The 10,836-nt window shown below is 38.4% G+C and overlaps 1 pseudogene; it reads left to right on the forward strand.

Moving 5' to 3' along the window:
• The first annotated feature begins 502 nt into the window (after positions 1–502).
• Positions 503–10,836, forward strand: part of LOC103261816 — a 30,394-nt pseudogene continuing 20,060 nt past the window's right edge.

Below are 10,836 nucleotides of genomic sequence, written 5' to 3' on the forward strand. Positions count from 1 at the left end.
ACTATAACTTTGCCTCTATTCATTTTAATAAATGGCCAAAATGTGCCCAAACATGAAGTTACACATGTAAGAAATGCAACAAAAGCAAGCAAGAAAATGATGAAGGAAACCACAAGCAATACATATAACTTTGCCTCTATTCACCCTTTAAGAATGAGACTTTATTATTCAGTGGCATTAATCTAATCTTATGAAGTTATTTATTTTAGAACCTGAAAAAGATCTTTCTTATGCAATAAATGAGATTTCTAGTTTTTGTAATCCAGGCTTCAATCTTAAATTTAAAAACCAATGAACTTTATAATTGTGCAAAATATTTTTCTATATTTAGGTAAAAAAAACATTCCTTCAAAGATCACCTAGGCAGATAAGTAGATGTTATTTTTAAAGATTTTCATGGCTGAAGAACTTTTAGAAGACAAAAATGCTGGCGACAATCTGGGCATTAGTATGACAGTTTTTCACTGGAGAACCATTAATTTGTTGTCTTTCTACAATGTAGGTAGTCACTGAGGAGACTATTACCACTTTGCAGAAGAGAGTGGTAGAACTAGAAAATGAAAAGAGAAGCTTGCTTCTTAGTGCTATAGAGCTGGAGAAGCTAAAAGCTGAGAATGGTATGTATACAAGAAAACCCTCTTCTCCATCTTCTTATCCTACATGCGCCTCTGTTTTTATCCCTATAGATGTATAACATGTGGATTATCTGATTCTATGATAATAAAGATGTAGAAAGCAGAGCTAGTAGTAGTCAAAGATAAGTTTAACAATTAGAGGATAGTACTGTATTTATATAAGTATAATAGTTTGCTGTATGGACCATAAATGCTGTAGGAGTTCTTTATGATTTATACTCATTTTGGAATGGTCATGGTAACTTAAAGAAAGTATCACCTGAGGAAGACCTAAATAAGATGATGAGTTTTTAAATAGGTAAAATGAAAAAAGTAAGGATATTTTGGTAGTGAATTTGTGGGATGAGGTAACAGAAGTTAGTACAAAAATTCAAAGGTAAAAACCACTGTGGTTTTCACTCATGCAGTGCCCTGCTTGGAATCCTCTTCCTTTCTTTTAGCCTGGCTGATTCTTACTCATCTTTCAGGCCTTGACTAGGGCATTATCTTTCTCAGGAACCTAGCTCTATTCTCTGAAAGTTGGGTTAAATGCATTTTTGTGCTACTATAAATTTCTTGTATACTTTTTAACAATGTATTTAGATTATCTGTTTATATTTGCCTTTTTGACATATCATAAGCTCTTCAAAGATAAAGTATAACATCTTCCAGGGCAGGGGCCACTATTTTTTTCATCCTTTCCCCAGAACTGGTATGTTACCTGGAAAATAGTGGCTACTGAATAAAGTTTTGTTGGATTCAACTGAATTTAGCATTTCATCGTGTTGGACTATATGTGATCAGTTAGAAGATTGCAGATGTATCTCCTCCCACTTATTATCTGCTTCATATGGACTTTATGGATTTAGTAGCATATAGTTAATGCTTTATTGACCTGCTTCATCCTGGAATAACTGTTCTACTATGCTAGGAATGAGAAAGAAACTACCAAGTAAAGTTTGTAAAATTTTATTATACTGAAAGCCAAAATTTTCAACTTAACCATTTTATAGTTTCCACCAAGCTCTAAATGGAGGCTTATGCCCTCACTATTTCCATTATTGCTAATAAATAAAGAACACCGCAAATGTAGCTCATTATTTCCCCCTCAGAGCACTTCTTTGGGACCTTGTTCATGATGCTTATTTTGCAGTTTTGCAAACAGTACCTGTCCTGTTCATGTGACTTTCACATGGTTTGGAGGTGTAATATAAGTTCCATTCCTTTCTTCTTTCCAGTAGGCATCACTAGCCTTAAGGTTTTCTGTATTGGCTTTTGTGTCTGATCTCACAGGTTATCTTTGTTTCACGTGACATGTTCTATTCAGCTCATTTTTTTTTTTTGAGATGGAGTCTCATTCTGTTGCCCAGGCTGGAGTGCAGTGACATACTCATGGCCACCACAGCATTGACCTCCTAGGCTCCAACAATCCTTCAACCTCAGCCTTCCAAGTAGCCAGAACTACAGGTATGCACTACAATGCCTGGCTAATTTTTTGATTATTGTAGAGACAAGTTCTCACCAAGTTGCCCAGCCTGGTCTCGAACCTATAGGGTCAGGTTATCCACTCACCTTGACCTCCCAAAGTGCTGGGATGACAGGCTGAGCCACCAAGCCTGGCCTTCAACTCATCTTTTGCACTGCCATTTCTATCACTGTACCTTTTTTCAAGTAACCTTGTAAAGCATCTGAACATATTATATACTGCCTTGAATTCATTTGTCTCATGAATGCTCTACCATTCATTCAGCAAATATCTACGATGCCTTTTCTGTGTTCCAGGTACAATTCTAGTTGCTGAGGATACAGCTATGAACTTGTTAGAGGGGAAGACAGGTCATAAACATGTATACAGAAAAAAGAAAATTTCAGAGAATGATAAATATTGGGATAAAAATGAAACAGCGAACTGCAAGTGTACCTTGGGAAAGGGGAAGGTGATATTAGAGTGGCAAGAATAGGCTCTCTGAGGACTTGAAGCTAGAATGAAGAAAAGGTAACAGCCACACAAAGAAACCAAACAGAGTATTTCAAGTAGAGAAAAGAGCAGTGCAAATGCCCCAAGATGTGAATGATTTGATAAATTAGTAGGACAGAAAGAAGGCCTTTTTTTTGGAGCAGAGAGAACAAAAGAGGGACAGTGCAAAAAGAGGAGGTTTGAGAATTAGTGGGGTCAAAACATGAGGAACCTCTAGGTCACATTAAGACATTCAGATATAGTGTAAAAATCGACTTTACTTTATGTTTTATTTTTTTAGTGTGTCTCTTTTAGCTTCTCAAAAAGAATATAAACTCCTTGGAGATAGTAATACCAATGCTCAATATATATACATTGTAATAGAACATGGGGTAGCACTCATGTTCTGGATTCTAATCCCAGCTCTCTAAGCTGTCTGTATAACCTCTTCAGTTCACATCACTTCTTTGTTTCCTCATATGGCCACTGAGGATATTGAATAACTCTCTTTTAGTGATAAAAGTTGATGTCTTTATGAATATATGTAAAAAAATTGAAGACGTGTTGTATTAATGCAAAATGTGTATTATGAATGCAATAAAATTATGAATAAATGAAGGCAAATGTATTGCCCTAAAAGTTTCAAGTTATGCCATAGACATAGTTGTTTCATTTCACATGTCCTGGCATCTTTTCCTTTCAGGCCTTCCACTATTTGGTATACTTCACTCAGGTTCATTATCATCACCTAGTACTACTCTATCTTATATCTCATTTTCTCTTATTCTCTTGCCACTTCTTTTTTAATTAAAAAGCCTCTTACCTCCCCCAAACTATTGTATTTTTTTACTCTTGAATATTGTGTGCATCTCAAATAATTTCATATGCATTCCTGTCTTTTTTCAAACACTCCACATCTAAAGATATTTGTTTTCTGACTTTCAGAAAAGCTATCTTCTGAGACTACTATCCTGAAGGCTCAGAATAGAACTTGGGCGGCAGATAGAGAAGTCAGTGAGGTAAGTGATATGTTCCTAACACAACCAGAACATAAACTAGATTAAGAGAAGGTAGCTTGAAATGTAAACATTGCTGCAATTTTCTAGTGTTGATAGAGAAGTATATACCTATAGAGTGAGATCTATTTAAGAGATTTCTAATGGTTATTATTTCTCATTTACTCTTTAATTTGTTTATGAATATTTGGAATTCTTTGTCCTGAACCAACAAAAATCCAAGAGTTACTTATTTGGGATTTGATAACCCATTTGTCATACTGGATTATCACTTATCTAGACGTGATGGCTCATGCCTATAATCCCAGCATTTTTGGAGGCTGAGGCAGGAGGATCACTTGAGCCTAGGAGGTTGAGGTCAGCCTGGGCAACATAGCAACACCTCGTCTCTACGAACAAAATTTAAAAAATTAGCCAGGCATGGTGGTACTCACCTGTAGTACCAGCTACTCAGAAGGAGGCAGAGGTGGGAGGATCACTTGAGCCCAGAAGGTGAGCCATGATCATTCCACTGCACTCTAGCCTGGATGACAGAGTGACCCCTAACTTAAAAAAAATTACTTACTTCAACTTCTTTGTTCATTTCAGAAAAGTTTTTCAATGAAGAAATTAGATCATATTTCTTGGGTCTCTTCTTCCTTACTTGGCATAATTTTATTTGGGATTATATTTTTTAAAATATCTTTGGAGATGCTGCTTTTTTGCCAGAAGCCACAACCCCTAACAAGGCAAAATGGAGGTTACGTGAAAATGGGAAGAACACTGACTGGGAGCAGAGCCCCAGTGGGAAGCGGCCATGATGGAGGCAGAGCCCCATGGATCCTATTGAAGGACTCCTTTTGGCCTTAAAGGAATGCATGCTTACGCTTGAAAAACACTTCCCTTGATAAATAAAACAATTAGCTAGAATGTGCAAGGATGTGGAATTAGCAGTAAACCTATGTATAGGTTTACTGCAAAAAAGGTTCAGCAGCAAAAATTTCCCCCCTGAAGGGACAAGGGAATGCAAATTTTGAAACCTTTAGCTAAAAAGGAAAAGGTACTTCCTCATACCCTTTATGAGTAACAACATTGACAGTTGTGATTGATGAGGAAGTAAGAAACTGAGACAGAGTATCTCCAAAAAACAGGTGCTTTCGGGAAAAACAAGTCACAGGCCTGCCTTTTGATTTAAGAAATATTACAGTTTAATGAGAAAGAGGGTTAAAATTAAAGTAAGGATTAGAGAGGAGATGGCAAGATGGCGACTGCATAGATGGATCCCTGAGATTCTCTGAACATGAGTTTCCCAAAAAGACTATTACTTTTCTTCCTGCACCCCCCCCCGCCCACCTCCACCCACACTCGTACAAGGCTTGGGGACTTTTGGTCCCACGCAGGGCCAGACAACACCACCGGACCGGCTGCTCCACTATATGTGATTCTGGCTGGCTGGGAAATTCCAAATCATGAATCACAGCTCCATCCCTGGCCACAGCATGGAGACCAGCACCCAGTGTGAAGTTGCTGGTCATGCAGGGAGACTCTGAGTGCCCGCCCCTTAGAGATACCAGTTCCATTTCTGGCTAAAGTGCCCTGGGAGAGACCCAGAGCCACCACCTGCCCTCTGGAGCTTTGGAGATTGAAAGCCCCTGGACCATCCTGGGTGAGGCACTCAGTGTGTGTGACCACAAGCCTGTGTAAGGGGACAGAACCCCAAGCTGGTGTAAGGTGCCAATCACAGGCTTCCAGCTCCAGAGAAGGAAATGCCTGACACTGTCCTCCACCCCAGCCAGCTGGAGGCACCCCAGACCCAGCACCCAGCTGTGAAGCTGGTCCCACCTAGAGACCCACAGGAGCCGCCTAAAAGCAAGCCACCACCTCCGCCATTTTAAAGGCATATTTACATCACACCACCCACCTAGCAGAGCCTCCACCTTGGTTCCCATGGTGACGTCATTAACAGGAGACAAAGCCCCTCCCCTATGCTGAATAGTGACTAGTGTCACAGATCTCCTACACAACAAGCTAACTGCCTGCAATAGAAAGAGAGGAGAGGGGCTGGAGATTAGATCTCAGGAACTTGATCCACTAAGGGACCAGAGAGAAAAATCTACACAAATGAAGAAAAACCAAAAGAAGAATATAGGTCCTTACAGGACTCCTGGGAGGGCAGACACTGAGAAAACTGACTATGGAATGCAAACAACTGAATGGTCTCAAAATACAACCCTAGACATCAAAACATTAATGGAGAGATTAAAAAGAATTGAGGAGACTCAAGAAGAAACTCGAAAGGAGCTGATATCTGAGATAACAGTAATAAAGAATACTTTGAATGAAATAAACAATAAACTGATAAGCATGGAAAGCAGAATTACCCAAGCAGAAGAAAGAATCTCAGAGCTTGAGGACCAAAATATAGAAATAACCCAAATTCTCAAAAACACAGAAAACAAGCTCAAAAAGACAGAAAAAAACCTTCAAGAGATGAGCAATTACCTCAAGAGGCCTAACCTAAGAGTAATTGGTCTGCCTGAGGCAGAAAAAGAGACAGAGACCACATTGAAACAAAGTTTCCATGAGATCATTCAAGAAAACTCCCCTTATCTAATCAATGATGCAAAAACTCAAACACAAGAGATCCAGAGAACCCCTGCAAGACAACAAATGAGAAAACCAACTCCTAGACACATAATAATTTGCCTAAACAAAGTAGGCATAAAAGAAAAAATCCTAAAGGCAGCAAGAGAAAAAGGTCAGATTACCTACCATGGAAAACCAATTACAATAGCAGCAGATTTATCTACAGAAACCCTGCAGGCTAGGAGAGCTTGGAACCCTATCTTCAAAGTCCTAAAAGATAAACAATTTCAACCAAGAATAACCTACCCTGCCAGGTTAAGCTTCATCAGCGAGGGAGAATTAAAATCTTTCCCAGATATCCAATCCCTAAGAACTTATGCTACCACCAAACAATCTCTACATGAAATACTTAAGAAAGTACTAAACACAGAAGAAAAGGGGTGGGGAAGAGCAACATTTTTCAGAGAGTACAGGAAAAAGAATAAAATACATATGAACCAACCCCCAAAACAAACGAAAGACAGTAAACCAAGTGGAACAACAACTCAAAAAGAACTATATGTTAGGAATGAACTTTCACATTTCAATAATTAGCCTAAATGTGAATGGAATAAATGCACCACTGAAAAGACATAGAATGGCAAAATGGACAAAATATCACCAGGCAACAATATACGGCCTTCAAGAGACCAATCTCACTAGAAAGGACATGCACAGACTCAAAGTAAGAGGATGGGAAACATATTTCCAGGTGAATGGAACACAAGAGAAAGGAGGAGTCGTGATCCTAATTTCAGACAAAATACCATTTAAGTTATCAAAAATTAAAAAAGATAGAGAGGAACACTACATAATGATAAAAGGCTCACTCCATCAACAAGAAATATCTATCCTAAACATATATGCACCTAATATAGCTGCACCAACTTTTATAAAGCAACTCCTAGGAAGACTAAAGAAAGATATTGATTCTAACACTATCATAACTGGGGACTTTAATACCCCACTCACAATCCACAACAGATCATCAGGACAAAAAATCAGCAATGAGATTCGGAACCTCAATGTGATTCTGGACCAAATGGACTTATTTGATACCTACAGAACACTCCATCCAAAGACCAGAGAATACACATTCTACTCATCACACACAGGACATATTCCAAGATTGACCACATTCTCGGTCGTAAATCAAGCATAAGGAAATTTAAAAAGACTGAAATTCTGCCATGCACTTTCTCGGACCACAGTGGAATAAAAATAAACATTGACACCAACAAGTTCCCCCCAAAACCACAAAGATATGGACAGTAAACAGCATGATGCTAAACAACTCCTGGATCAATGATGAAATCAAAACAGAGATCAAAAGATACCTGGAAACAAATGAAAATGAAGAAACATCTTACCAAAATCTCTGGGACACTTAAAAGCTATAGTAAGAGGGGAATTTATATCCCTACAAACACACATGAAGAAATTGGAAGGAGCACAAATTAATAGCCTAACAAGCCACCTAAGGAAGCTGGAAAAGCAAGATCACAAAAGCCCTAATTTCAGCAGAAGAATCCAGATCACCAAAATAAAAGCCCAAATCCAGGACATAGAAGACAAAAAGACAATACAAAAAATCAATGAAACAAAAAGCTGGTTCTTTGAAAGGATAAACAAGATTGATGGTCCCCTAGCTAGACTGACCAAGAAAAAAACGAGAAAAAAACCAAATAAGCACAATCAAAAACACAAAAGATGAAGTCACATCTGACCCTGAAGAAATACAAAAGATCATCAGAGACTACTATGTACACTTGTATGGATACAAGCTTGAAAACCTCAAGGAAATGGAGGACTTTCTGTCATCACACAACCTGCCTAGGTTGAAACAAGAAGAAATTGAGACCCTAAAAGACCAATAACAATCAAGGAAATTGACTATGTAATAAGAAAACTACCTACAAAAAAAAGCCCTGGACCAGATGGCTTTCCAGCAGAATTCTACAAGACATTTAAGGAGGAACTGATTCCAATCTTACTGAAGCTATTTCAGGCGATTGAGAAAGATGGAACCCTCCAAAAATCATTTTATGAGGTTAATAGCACATTGATACCCAAGCCAGGTAAAAACCCAACAAAAAAAGACAACTACAGGCCAATATCTTTGATGAACATAGATGCTAAAATTCTCAACAAGATCCTAGCAAACCAGATTCAACAACACATCTCAAAAATCATTCATTATGACCAAGTAGGATTCATCCCTGGGACGCAAGCCTGGTTCAACATTCGTAAAACCATAAATGTAATTAAATACATCAACAGATGTCAAAACAAAAACCACATGATTATATCATTAGATGCACAAAAAGCTTTTGATAAAATCCAGCATCCCTTCTTGATAAAAACCCTCAAACAGCTAGGCATACAGGGAACATACCTCAAAGTAGTAAAAGTCATCTACAAGAAACCCACAGCCAGCATACTCTTAAACAGACAAAAACTGGAACCATTTCCCCTGAAAACTAGAACAAGACAAGGATGCCCACTCTCACCCCTCCTGTTCAATATAGTATTGGAAGTCCTGGCTAGAGCAATCAGAGAAGAGAAGGCAATTGGGGGTATCCAAATAGGGAAAGAGGAAGTCAAATTATCTCTCTTTGCAGATGATATGATTGTATACCTTGAAAACCCAAGAGAATCTGTCAAAAACCTCCTTACACTGATAAAGGTCTTTGGCAAAGTCTCAGGATATAAAATAAATGTGCAAAAGACAATTGCATTTCTTTACAACAATAATAAACAAACAGAAACCCAAATAAAAAACACAATTCCATTCACAATAGCCACAAAAAAATGAAATACCTTGGCATCTTCCTAACCAGAGATGTTGTCCATCTTACCTAAGACAATCTACAGATTCAATGCAATACCCTTCAAATTACCAGCAACATTCTTCTCAGACCTAGAAAAAGCAACACAGGAATTCATATGGAAACACAAACGACCAAGAATAGCCAGAACAATCCTCAGCAAAAAAAACAAAGTAGGTGGTATCACATTACCAGACTTCAAACTTTACTATAAAGTTACAATCATCAAAACAACTTGGTATTTGTATAGGAACAGGCATATAGACCAATGGAATAGAATTGAGATTCCAGAGGCAAGACCTCAATTTCTCAACCAAATCATCTTCGACAAAGCCTCCACCACCTACCACTGGGGATAGGAGAACCTATTCAGTAAATGGTGCTGGGAAAACTGGCTGACCACATGCAGAAGATTGAAACAGGACCCCTATCTATCCCCATACACAAAAATTAACTCCAAATGGATCAGGGCCCTAAATATAAAACCTCAAATCATAAGAACCTTAGAAAATGAAGGACATACCCTCATGAAAATTGGAACTGGCATCCAATTCCTGAACAAAACTAGAAACCCACAGGCCATAAGGAATAAGATAGACAAGTGGGACCTCATTACACTGATAAGCTTCTGCAAAGCCAAAGAAACCATCAAGAGAGCAGGAAGACAGGCTACATACTGGGAAAAAGTATTTGCCAACTCCAGGTCTGACAAAGGCTTAACATCCTCGATCTACAAGGAACTCAAACGTTCTGAAAAGAAAAAAACAAACAACCCCATTATAAAGTGGGCAAAAGATATGAACAAACACTTCACAAAGGAAGACATCTGAGCACCCACAGAAATGCTCAACTTCACTAATCATCAGGGAGATGCAAATCAAAACCACACTGAAATACCACCTAACTCCAGTAAGAATGGCAATTATCAATAACTCAGAAAATAATAGTTGTTGGAGAGGATGTGGCGAAAATGGGAGTGTAAGCTAGTGCAACCTCTGTGGAAAGCAGTGTGGCAATTCCTAAAAGCTCTAAACATCAACCTCCCATATGACCCTACCCTGAAGAACTCAAATCACTCTATAAAAAAGATACCTGCACGCAAATGTTTATTGCAGCATTGTTCACAATAGCAAGAACCTGGAACCAACCACGCTGTCCATCAAAAGAGGACTGGATTTTAAAAAGTGGTACATATACACGATGGAATACTATGCAGCCATAAAAAAGAACAAAATCATGAATTTTGCAGCAACCTGGATGGAGCTAGAGTCTATCATACTAAGTGACCTCTCACAGAAGCAAAGATCTGAGTACCACATATTCTCACTCATATAGTGGACCTTGATCATCCAATGCACTACTATAAGAAAATGACTGATACTGTTGGGAAACTATGGGGGGAGATGGGACTAATGGTAGTAAACATCTGACTGGAGATGGGGAGACACCAATTATCAACAAGGGGGCCTGAATGAAGCATATTTGTATACCTAACCCTTGACTGTACCCCACAATATCAAAATAAAAAATATCGATTATAAAAAAAAAAGAAAGCAAGTGGATGATAAAGAACGACAAATATATGGACTTTGCAGTAACCTGGATGAATTTGGAGTCTATCATGCTCAGTGATTTATCACAGAAACAAAGAACAGAGTTCCATATGTTGTCACTCATAAGATGATCTTGAACAATTATAATGCTATAAGAAAGTGATTGACAGTAATGGGAAACTGTTGGGGGGGTGAATTGGCAGTTGAGGGAAACTGCTAGGGGAGTGAGGGGCATACTTCATTACAGGGGTACCTGCATGATCA

The sequence above is a fragment of the Carlito syrichta genome, unplaced genomic scaffold (assembly GCF_000164805.1).
Source record: "Carlito syrichta isolate Samal-C Ts95f unplaced genomic scaffold, Tarsius_syrichta-2.0.1 Scaffold304019, whole genome shotgun sequence".
Taxonomy (NCBI): domain Eukaryota; kingdom Metazoa; phylum Chordata; class Mammalia; order Primates; family Tarsiidae; genus Carlito; species Carlito syrichta.